Here is a 13010-nt window from a genome sequence, read left to right on the forward strand (position 1 = left end):
GGAAATAACAACTGCCCATACGTCGGTTTACCCAAATGACCCCCGTGCCCTCGTAGCTTCACACTCCATCATACGACTCGGTGATTCAGTCACCTCTAAACTTTGAGCACTTTTTCTCTTCGTCGCACTCAAACCCTGCGAGTTAAAGTGTGCGGGTTCCGTTAAGATATTCTCCACCCCCACCCGCTCTCTCCCCTCGACGTGGTTTTGATTACGATATGAGCCGAGGAGTTAATAAGCATATTAATTACCTGCGTGAGGAGACGAACCGACTCCCGGAGCGAGCCCACGAACCTCCCCCAAGCTTCTTTCCCCTCCCACGCTCCAAACCAAGGACTTGTCCCCGTTGGGTTTAAATGAGCCGTCATTGTTTCCGACTGTCTCCGAGGTCAGCGGAGGCTCTGAAGTCGCTCGGTAACAAGAATAATTAGAACAATACAAGGTGAAGCGGGACGACGGAGGAATGAAAAGCAAGGAGAAAGTTGGCAAGCGAGGAAATGGTTGCAAGATAACTCTCGCTTTTAATATCTGGCAGTTATTCAACCGTTTAGGGATTACGGTAATGAATCTCCTCAGGGGATACCGTAATGACACGTATATGGGCGTACAGTTCTATTTCTCTGCTGTCCGGTATCCAAACATCCATCTTCTACCGCTTTATCCTCCACACGAGGAGTGCAGTCCGTAGTTTTTGAATTCTCCGGCTATCGCAAACGGTCTAGGAGTTACGGCGACGACAGGATGCTAACAGAAGGCTTAAAGCTGTAAAAAATACACAAGAAAAAATGTCAGTTCAATTGGTTTGGTTTGATTTGTTGTGGTTATCATTGTTTTTATAATTAGCTCCCCGCAACTCCCTGTTTCCCAGTATAGATCTCATGTTGCGTGGCAACGTCGCTGCACTGCGCGCAGAAAGCGATTTGTTTTGTGTTGTTAAGACAAACGGAAACAACAGAGTATGACTTAAAGGTGCATTATGTTATAAATCTAAAGCAACTGACCGTAAAATCCTCCTAATATGTCACAGAGACTCAGGAATAATGTTCATATAACGAACTGAACTCACCAACAACAACAGTACAGACAAAATATTTGCTTTAATTAAAAAAAAAAACTTTTGCAGACTGCAAATCATGTTTATGTTTTGAAATCATGTGGCGCCACCTACCGCCGTCTACCAATCACTGCAGTCAGTCAGAGTCTCAGCTGCCGAGCAACCACGGGTTGCCAGTTACGCCAGAAAACGAGTGCAGTAACCGTTTTTGGCCACATTCTTACATATGGCGCCTTTAAAACTAGTGCTGGGCGCGTTAACGGCGGTGAGAGGCGTCAACGTTAGCTGCGTTAGCTCCTTTAGCGCCGGTTAGCGCGCCTACAGTCGCGCCGGAGCGGTCTGTTTATTAAAGGAAAAGAGCAGCGCTACAAATAACGTTAGCGTACCTGTGTACCGTGTATGTGTGCCACTGTTTTTAAAGTTTAGCGTTAATTTAGAGACTAATTTTAACAATCGTGAGTCACGTAAACATGAGGTCACGCACGTCTTTTTCCGGTCAGTCGTCATGGAAACGCGTTAACATGCATTAACGTGCGTTAACCTCGTGCCCAGCACGACTTAAAAACGCAACGAGATTGGCCCAGAAAATGTAATTCTACCTGTTGTGACAGAATAAACACTTCTTGCACTCCCGTCTGCCCCATGCGCTGCTGCTGTATACACGCAAATACTCCCTCGGTCTGATTTTATTGCATTTACAGTCTGTTCACATATGCAAAATAATGACATCCATAACAAACCCCCAAAAAAATCACTAAAAGTTATGCTCTGCCACTTTAAGTTTAAAAAATCCTCCTTTGCCAGAGAGCAAAGTTTGCAATTGGCACAAACACAAACACAAACTCGTGAAAATGTCTTCGGCGTCCTCGGGAGAAAGTGTCAAAAACTTCAGGATTTTCTTGACGGAGTACACGTCGGAACGCCGAACCTCGACATGGACGTATGTATCTCGGGCTGCTGCGGGGCACGTCGGGGGGGCATGAGGTGCCGTCTCGCAGCAAACTCTGCCGGAGGAAGCCGAGAGCTCGGCCCGACATGAAAAAGGATGAGCTCGGTGTGTGCAGTGCACACAGGCAGGAGTCAGCGCAGGTCAGCACACAAGAGCTGCCCACATCCCAGCTAACAAGCAGAACAAACAGCAGGATTTTACTTTCTCCTCCACAGTATATATACACCACTGTATATATATATATATATATATATATATATATATATATACACCCCTGCTATGACAAGGCTGCGCTCAGCCTCAGTCTGAGTTAACACTTCATTGTAATGAGTTGCTTAGCAGCCGCTTTACATGTGCAGGCGCTTTATGAACACTTAATTAATACGGTGATTAAATTGGAAAATACGTCACGAACTAAAATTGCTTTTTCACCACGCGGTCCCGGCGCAACTCGCCTAGGCACGACGCGGTTATTTTGCTTTTCCATTAGCGACCTGGTACCTGGTACTTAGCGTGATGGCGTCAGATTGCCGGCCACTGATTGGTCAGAGAGCGTCGTCACTGTAACAAGAATCAAGCCGAACAATGCCGAACTGTAGATCAATTAAAAAGACCTTAAGATCCTGAAAACCTGCGTTAAATTCCGACATTTAGCGAAGGAAATGTCTAAAATCTCAATATTTAACAGAGGAGTCTGAAGTACTGAATGATTCAGTGAACGATACCTTTTAATTAGCTGATTCTAATGATTCAGTTACACCGAAAAAGTCACAGGTTTGTATGTTTGTGTCGTGTGTAAAAAGTCACGGCAGTTTCATACAGCCGTGCCGTGACTCCGCCCATGCAGCCGTGCTAAGACTCCGCCCACCTTGAGGACTGTATTGTATTGGAAAACCAACCAAACCGTAACGAGGCAATGCGTGGAGGGACCGTGTAGTGGAAAAGCGGCATTGGTAACCATTTTTTTACAAATACAAACATATATATGTGTGTGTATGTATGTATGTGTATATATATATGTATGTACATATATATATGTATATATATGTATGTACATATATACATATGTATATATGTATATATACATGTATATACATGTGTATATATGTATATACATGTGTATATATATATATGTATATGTACATATATACATATATGTGTGTATATATGTATATATTAATATGTATACATATATATGTATGTATACATATGTGTGAATATATGTATATATGTATATATACATATATATGTATGTATATATGTGTATATATGTATATATACATGTGTATATATATGCATATATATATATCAGAAAAACTGGACCATGATTGATGGTTGTTTGTCACTATGAGGTCTCCATGTGTCCCTGTGATGGACCAGTCGACCTGTCAAAATGCAAGATCTTTCTAAAATCTTTCCCAACATTAAACAACACTTGAGCGACAGAAGTAAACGACGCGCGCTGACAAATAAGTGATCGTCAGAAAGAGCTGATTGTTTAGTTTAATTAAGGGGAAAATGTCTCAAGCTCAAACCTCCGAGGATTAATAATGATTCAAACACAACATGTTTGTGACACTCTTCGGCAACCTTTTTTTTTCTTTCTTTTACACGCTCATTTTAAAGTAATTAAGCTTACAAATTGATCACTTCCCCAGAAACCAGTCATCACGCACTCATGCCAGCTTGTGTGAGCTCGCGTTCCCGCTCACGCTGTGAGCGAGCGAGAGGATAAATGAATCACGGGTCGATAGAGTTCACCTTCCCTCGGCATTAGTCACTCGCGTTTGTGCATCACATATCATTTTGTAGGGAAGGGGAGATAGAAAAAAAGAAAAAGAAAAAAAAAAAAGACTTCTAATTTGTCCTCTGATGGTTTGGCCTCAACAGCAACGTGTGCGGTTAATGAGTCCAATTAGTACGACATCGGCTCACACTAGTGACTGCTATTTAATGCTGGATGTGGTTAGAAAACACTGTGTGAAAAGGAACTTTAACTAAGTCACACAGAGATGATGCCATACATATATATATATATATATATATATATATATATATATACACGTAAATATACATATATATGCATAATATACGTATATATGTATACATGTAAATATATACATATATATGTATATATGTGCATATACATATATATGTATATGCACATATATACGTATATACACATATATACGTATATATACGTATAGACACATATATGTACATATACATATATATACATATCTACGTATATATACATATATGTATACATGTAAATATATACATATATATAAATACATATATATACACATATATACATATATATACACATGTATATATATGCATATATATACACATATATACACATGTATATATATGCATATATATACACGTATATATACATATACATACATATATATGTATATATACATATATCTATATACATGTAAAAATATATATATACACACATGTATACATACATATATATGTATACATATAAATATATACATATATACACACATATATGTATATATGTACATATACATATATATATATACATATATACACATGTATATACATCCGTATATATATACATGTATATATGTACATACATATATATACATATATGTATGTACATACATATATATATCTTTAACTGTGGCCTCGCCTTAGAAGCCTTTTGTAAAACTCATAATGAAACAACAGCATCAGCACAAACACGCACACATGAATGCACGGTTCTGGATCTGGATCTGGTTCTTGTGCCGTTCTCAGAACCTTTGGTGCTTCATCTGGTGTGAACAGATCGTTGTCGTTTTTACACACGCGTATGTTTTGGTTGCGTTTACCCACAATGCCCTGCGTTGTTGTCCACGCATTCCTGCATTTGGTTCACTTGACGCGAACCGAAACCTATGCTTGTTTTTTTTAGAAAAGTCTGTGATTCTGGTGTCGTCTTGTGAAGATGAGCTGAGAGTAGAGGAAGTGCGGAGATGTTGCCCGTGTTGTATTAACGTCCTCCCACTTTGGTTATTCTTCAGCCGGTGTGTATGTGTTCTGGTTTGCCAGAAAAGCACCAAAGGTTCTGAGAACGGCACAAGAACCAGAGCCAGATCCAGATCCAGAACCGTGCATTCATGTGTGCGTGTTTGTGCCGATGCTGTTGTTTCATGATGAGTTTTACAAAAGGCTTCTAAGGCGAGGCCACAGTTAAAGACATGCTGGAGAATAAGAGACGGTGACGACGGCAGCTGTCAGCAGCCAGAACGCTGCTCTCTTTCTTCCTCTTCCTCCTCTTCTTCTTCTTCTTCTTCTTCTGTATTTTCCCCTTTGTTTTCATGTGATTGATAGGTTTACGGCCTCTGTTGCTGCTGATGAAACTTACAGAAAACAACATTAGGTGCAAACACAGAAGGTCGGGGAAATCACTTCCATCTGTTTTTTTTACGAAGGCGGAGAAAACATCAAGAAAACAGTGGATGAATCTGTTCATACACAGCTACGAGCGTTTATCTCCGGGTTGTTGTTGTTGTTGTTGTTGTTTTGTTGTCGTTTTGCGTCTCATTTACATTCGCGTGACGGAGCAGAGGCCGTAAAAATGACATCGGCAGGAGTCTGATGTAATGACCACTAATAATAATGAACTGAGTGGGTATTTTTGTATGTACGAGTGTGTGTGTGACATGATAAGAAGGCATGAGTTAGTGTGTGTGTTCTTGTACTTGCGGCATACTGAGGACCAGTGAGGGTTTTTTAACCAACAGAGTGAGGTCATTTTTACGAAGTGGGGACATTTTGGCCGGTCCTCACTTTGTTTTCATTGAAATCATGTCCTTAGATTGTAAACATGTTATACTCTGTTTTTTTTAACAGCGGTCCTCAATTTGGTACGAAAACCCGGCTCCACCTGCAGACATTTTATGGTACTGCACTCAGTATTTTTTTTTTTATAGATGTCATTCATGAAGTAGATATTTGCAATTGCGTTGATTTGTACAGTGGAGTGTGTGTGTGTGTGTGTGTGTGTGTGTGTGTGTGTGTGTGTGTGTGTGTGTGTTGTGTGTGTGTGTGTGTGTGAGAGAGAGAGAGAGGTTTCCTGCTTCCTGTGGCTGCTGCTCATCACCAGTGAAGTGAAAGACAGCATTCTGGCATCTTTTACACTCCAATACACAGGAGAATAAATTCCCACACAAGACCACCCTCCTCCACACACACACACACACACACACACATATTTGCACCGCTATTCTTCTGAGGACACTGCATTCACTTCCGTTCCTTAACCATCACCAGTTCATGTCTAAACGTTAATCACGACCCAATTTCACATCAAATATTTGCCCTTAAAACTAACCAGTACCTCATTAAGACCTGGTTTTGGTCCCCATGTGGACTACTGGTCCTGACGAGATCAGACGAGCTACACACACACACACACACAGCATCAAAAATAGCCATAAACATTAACCGCGAGGAAGTTGCTGAGAAGTGAAAAAAAGCTGTTGATCCTGTTTGCTGCTTTTGAAATATTCAAGGGAAATCTTCCTTTTTTTTACCCTCCACTGAGGGATGAGTGTGGAGGAGGATGAGGAGGCAGAGGAGGAGGAGGAGGAGGAGGAGGAGGAGGAGGAGGAGGAGGAGGCGTCTGCCACAGACGGAGTCCTATCTGTCATGGGGCAGAGTAACCCTGTGAAGCTGTGCACACTCAGGTGCTTCATCTCCTGTGTCCTCTCTCTCTCTCAGTGAAGTCTAAACCCTTATGAAGCTCCGAGGATGTCTGGAACATGACATCATGTGAGCGAGGCCAGTACAGTACAGTACAGTACAGTACAGTACAGTACAGTACAGTACAGTACAGTACTCGATATCTGGACATTCGGCACATCACCGCTGTCAGATATGAGATCTGCGTCGTCCCATGCATCCAAACTAAAAAAAGTGTAAAGAGATTTCGCTTCAAAGCCGCTCTCGTATCAAAAATGACAGACGTCGCACAGCAGGGAAGTGTCTGGAGACCTGAGATGAAAAGGACTCCTCAGTGAGCGTCTGATTAGGTTTGTGTACGGCACGGAAAACATGGCTGAAAATCCTCTCAGGAGATTCTGAACCAGTCCTGTAGTTCTGCTGCTAAAAAATAAGTTTTGGTAACACATATTCACCATTAGCTAGGTGCTCACTAACATATTCATATTCACAACCTTATTCTACCTCCATTACGACATTAATTAAGATTTTTCCAACATAAGGTGTTAATACGGGCGTAATATTTACTAATAAAGGGCTAGTATACAACTTAATATGCACGCGTGTTGTGTGGGTGCTTGTTGTCATGGAGATCGATTTGAGTGATGCAGCTGCTGGTGCCAAGGAGGGAAATGGGGATGGATATGGAGACTTGCAGGTTTTTAACCAGCAGGACGTCCTGGGGAAAATAATACTGTTCTGTACTGAAAATAATAAGAAATTAGACGCCCTATACTTTTAGGCAGGACGCCCTAAAGACGCCCTATCTCCCCCCCCCCCCCCCCCGTTTTCCCCCCGGTAACCACCGAAACGATGTGCTGACGCACGCAAAAAACTGCGGCCAGCACGCGCCTGTCTATACCAGCTTAGAGTCTGTCCAAGATCAGTTTGGAACACCGATAAAACGATTCCAACACGATGCGAGTGCACGGTGGAACAGCACCTATTAAATGCTGGAAAGTCTCTTTGCGCAAAAGCGAAACTTGGCTGCAAACAACGCAGATTATGAACTCCCCCGCGACAGAACTCTTTTCTCTCTCTCTCTCTCTTTGAGCAGTTAAAGGGACACTGTGTAGTATTTATGGGTTTATATAAAATCCACTTTTTTATACATATTATGTGCTCCTGCATTGTCTAGTCGCTGTATAATATTCTTTGTTTCATTTTCGTAGTGTTTCAAAAAGTCATGTAAAATAACATGGTCGCGGGCCGTGGTTGCATAGCCACTGTTAGCAGCGAGACGCCATGTTTCTACGGGAGCCTGTAAGGACAAACGCGAGAGAACAAATCAAGCGTCTCCTTACTTGTAGCTGAAGTCCCGCCTCCTCTCTCTCTGCTTCGTCTGCTACGGCCGTGGTAGCTCCGCCCTCTCCCTCGCTTCATGAACCTCATCTGCTGACACGGAGAAAGACGACGAGGACGATATTTGACCAGCTGCGGATACCGTAGCGCTCAGGGAAGGGAGGGGGTGAGCAGAGGAGCAGTTCTTTGTTGTAAATTTCAGCCTCTCCTCTAGATGGCACTATACTCTACTTACTTCACCTTTAACTAAAGAGATCAGTTCATCTGATTCATCTGTTATTCCCTTAATTACAGCGCTAAAGGGTCTTCCACACAAAGATTGAGACCACGGAGTGAAAATAATGAAAAGTGCACTCTTGAGAATCTGTCAACACCTTTTACTAAGATCTACTCGGATCACCTGTATTTCATCGTGACTGTACTCGATCCTCTTCGTAAAGATCATTACGTACGTGTCATATATGGATGTGTGGATAAAACTGTGCATAGAGAAATGATCTGCGTCTGCGTTGGATCATATGGTTTTACATGCCATTATGTATACATTATACAATAAACACTATGTGGGCAGCCTAAGTGATGTTTGTCCATACATCTACACGGTAAATTAAGAAACGGGAAAGTAAAGTAACAAGTAGTGAAGTTACTTTTCAAATCCAGTAACTAGTAAAGTAATCTCATTACAATTTGCAGAAGTAACTAGTAACTCATTACTTGTTCTGAGTAACTACTCCAACACTGGTAGTGGACAGAATAGGTTCTATAGCGAGTGTGTTTGAAAAATGAAGGATAAATGAAGAAGGGACGGCGTCTAATCCTGAACATTTGACAGTGAAGATGATGCTTTTGGTGTTTTGATCCTGAAAATCTTTGATTTATTTCAACATGAAAGCGTTTTTGTTGTTTTTTTTAAAAATACGCAAACCCCCACTCAGGTGATGATGATGATGATGATGATGATGAAAAGAGAGACGACAGAAAAAACAGGGTTTGTGAGGCTGCGACACACACACACACACACGCAAGTCCTTTGTGGAAATTCTTATCTGATGGGAGGAACGGGGACCGAGGCCCTGACAGATTCAGGGCACGGTGTGTGTCAGTGTGTGTGTGTGTGTGTGTGTTCTTGTATTAGTTACCTCTTCAGGACACAAACAGCCACCCCTGTTAGGACCACATGGTACACGAGTGTGTGTCGTTCTTCCAAGCGTTGACTAGTGCTGTGGCCTTATTTAAAACACTCACACACACACACACACACACACACACATTCTTGTTCTTGCTGCATACCGAGGACCGGGTAAAAGTGCTGGCAAAGTGAGGACCAGCATTTCCACTTTATAAATCAACACAATTACAAATATCTACTTCATGAATGACATCGATAAAGAACTACTGGGTGCAGTACCATAACATGTATGCAGGTGGAGCCCCAGAGCAAAAAGTGTGTGAAACACCTGGGCTGGAAAATGGGTTTTTATACCAAATTGAGGACCTCTGTTAAAAACAGAGTATAGCATGTTTACAATCTAAGGAAGTTGTTTCAATGAAAACAAAGTAAGGACCGGCCAAAATGTACTCACTTTGTAAAAATGACCTCACTTTGTTGGTTAAAAACCCTCACTGGTCCTCAGTATGCAGCAAGAACACACACACACACACAGTGCTGGCAGGCTGAAGTTAACCTTTCACTTCCTGCCTTTATCTGCGTCAGTGTAACGCTGCCGTTTCTCACCTCCTTCCTCAAAAGAGCGCCTCTGTAAAAGGTGAGCGCGGCGATGAGAAGAAATTTAATCTGACAAGAAGAGGACTTTTATAGATTTGCCAAGAGGTAAAAAAACACTTTTTTTTCTCTCTTCCTCTTTCTTGCTTTTTAAAAACACTCCAAATTGGCAGTTTTTTGACAGAGCGAGCGAGGAGAGAAAACGGCCGTAATCACAACATCACTGTAACATCACTGTAACTGTCCCGGCCTTCACAGAGCAACAGCCAGCGACAAATTCAATTGCATACTTTCCAACGCCACTTGTGTCGTCAAGTGTTTTGTGAGGCGACAAAAAAATAAAAAATAGCCCCGGGAAATGATTTGAGCGAGGCGGCAGATGGTCTATGCAGTCAGCAGAAAAGGTGACGGGTCATGAATTCACTTTTCTCACAGGGGCGAGAGGATGAAAAAGGAGTTGTGAGGGAATGAATGATGGAAGAGAGACGCTGGTCTCAAAGCCTGATGCTGCCAAAACACACCAGTGTGTGTGTGTGTGCGTGCGTGCGTAGGTGCGTGTACTATTTGAGAACATTTTACTTACGCACAAGTAAAAGTACTCGTCTAAAAATCAAGTTAAAATACGTTTTACCAATCATCGTTCATTCACCTGTCCTCGTCGTTCACCTGTCCTCATCACTCACCTGTCATCATTCATTCACCTGTCCTCATCGTTCACCTATCCTCATCATTCACCTGTCCTCATCGTTCACCTATCCTCATCATTCACCTGTCCTCACCGTTCACCTGTCATCATTCATTCACCTGTCCTCATCGTTCACCTGTCCTCATCGTTCACCTGTCCCCATCGTTCATTCACCTGTCCTCATCATTCATTCACCTGTCCTCATCATTCATTCACCTGTCCTCATCACTCACCTGCCATCATTCATTCATTCACCTGTCCTCATCACTCACCTGTCATCATTCATTCACCTGTCCTCATCACTCACCTGCCATCATTCATTTATTCACCTGTCCTCATCACTCACCTGTCATCATTCATTCACCTGTCCTCATCACTCACCTGCCATCATTCATTCATTCACCTGTCCTCATCACTCACCTGTCATCATTCATTCACCTGTCCTCATCACTCACCTGCCATCATTCATTTATTCACCTGTCCTCATAATTCATTCACCTGTCCTCATCACTCACCTGTCATCATTCATTCACCTGTCCTCATCATTCACCTGTCCTCATCACTCACCTTTCCTCATCACTCACCTGTCATCTTTCATTCACCTGTCCTCATCACTCACCTGTCCTCATTATTCACCTGTCCTCATCACTCACCTGTCCTCATTATTCACCTGTCCTCAACATTCACCTGTCCTCATCATTTATTCACGTCTCCTCATTATTCACCTGTCCTCATCACTCACCCTTTCCTCATTATTCACCTGTCCTCATCACTCACCTGTCCTCATCACTCACTGCCAAAGTTTTTACTTGAATGAACGATGCAAATGAGTCAAATCCAAAGTGACTTTTTGCTTTCTAAAATACAGTTATGTTCATCGTCCCCTCAAACAAACATGGACAGACTTCAGTTTTCAACTTCTTCTTCTTTCAGTCGTGTTTATATTTGAACTCAATCACAGCAGAGCACAGTGTTTTTTTCTCCTCTAGTAAAGACTTTTTTTCTTTCTTTTTTGAGAGGGGTCCTGAGGCTTTTTTTTACTCTTGATGTTGTTCAGTGTTTCAGACCCACAGCTGAGTTTGTTGCCGTGTACAAACACCGTGGCAACGCGGGAGTCCGAGCGCTACGAGCCGAACCGCTGACACCACAAAAGCAAAACAAAAAAACACAGCTCGCAAGATCGAAATAATGAATCCACTGCACCTGTGTTAGCAGTGAAGCATTTTAGGACTGAATCTGACATGTTTTACACCTTAAAAACCCTTTATTGTCAACGTAAACTAATATATTTCAAGTGATTTCTCAAACTTGGCCACATAAGGACATGCGTTAACACGAAGGTGCTGCAGTTTTACCTTGACCATAACTAGTTAATGCCCTAACTTTGACCACAGTTCATACAAACATGAAGTTGTGCCTCATTAGGAGCAGATTTTCAGTGTCTGTGAGGACAACTGGTCCTGTCAAGGTCAGCGTTTCTGCCAGAGAAACAAACACACGTTGAAATGCACCGTTGTTTGTGGATGACTGTGAATTTGCTGCAGGCTGTTAAAGCAAACAGATGGTGCAGGTTTTTACTGCCACGTCGTGGATGTTCACAAACGGCCAAACAGCGTGAAAAACAGAGCGCCGTAAAACGCACGGACGTGATCCCTGGAACCTGCCGACACTGACTCACTCACTCACTCACTCACTCACTCACTCACTCACTCACTCACTCACTCACTCACTCACTCACTCGTGAAAACCTGAAAAGTGAAACCTGTCAAACGATGGTTAATCAACCTTTTATCAATCAATCAATCAATCAATCTTTATTTGTATAGCCCACAGTTTACAAAACATAGTTTGTCTCACGGGACTTCACAGAGTTGGTAACATTCTCTGTCCTTAGACCTTCGACCAGGGTAAGGAAAACTACCAGGAAAAACCCTTATAACAGGGAAAAGGGTAGAAACCTAGAAATTTAGCCTATAATCAGCCTATATTTAGCCTATATTCAGCCTATATTTAGCCTATATTCAGCCTATATTTAGCCTATATTTAGCATATATTCCTCTGTCCTTAGACATTCAACCAGGGTAAGGAAAAACTACCAGGGAAAAAACCCTTATAACAGGGAAAAGGGTAGAAACCTAGAAATTTAGCCAAAATTCTGCCTATAATCAGCCAATATTAAGCCTATATTTAGCCTGTATGCAGCCTATATTTAGCCTATATTCAGCCTATATTCAGCCTATAATCAGCCTATATTCAGCCTATATTTAGCCTATATTGAGCCTATATTGAGCCTATATTCAGCATATATTCCTCTGTCCTTAGACCTTCAACCAGGGTAAGGAAAAACTACCAGGGAAAAAACCCAGTCTTTACAGCACATGTTCACAGTTTCTTCTTTAAAAATGAAGCTTAAAAGCAGGATCACCTCAGGTCAACAGTGATAATAAAATAGTCACAGCTCCATCGGATGCTGAGGCTCAAATTTCAGCAGCAGACAATGTCTCCCTCGTGTGGTTGATCGATGTAAGCGCAGGTGTGGTACAAACCTGTTAAAGTC

This window comes from Microchirus variegatus (assembly GCF_963457635.1).
Source record: "Microchirus variegatus genome assembly, chromosome: 13".
NCBI lineage: Eukaryota > Metazoa > Chordata > Actinopteri > Pleuronectiformes > Soleidae > Microchirus > Microchirus variegatus.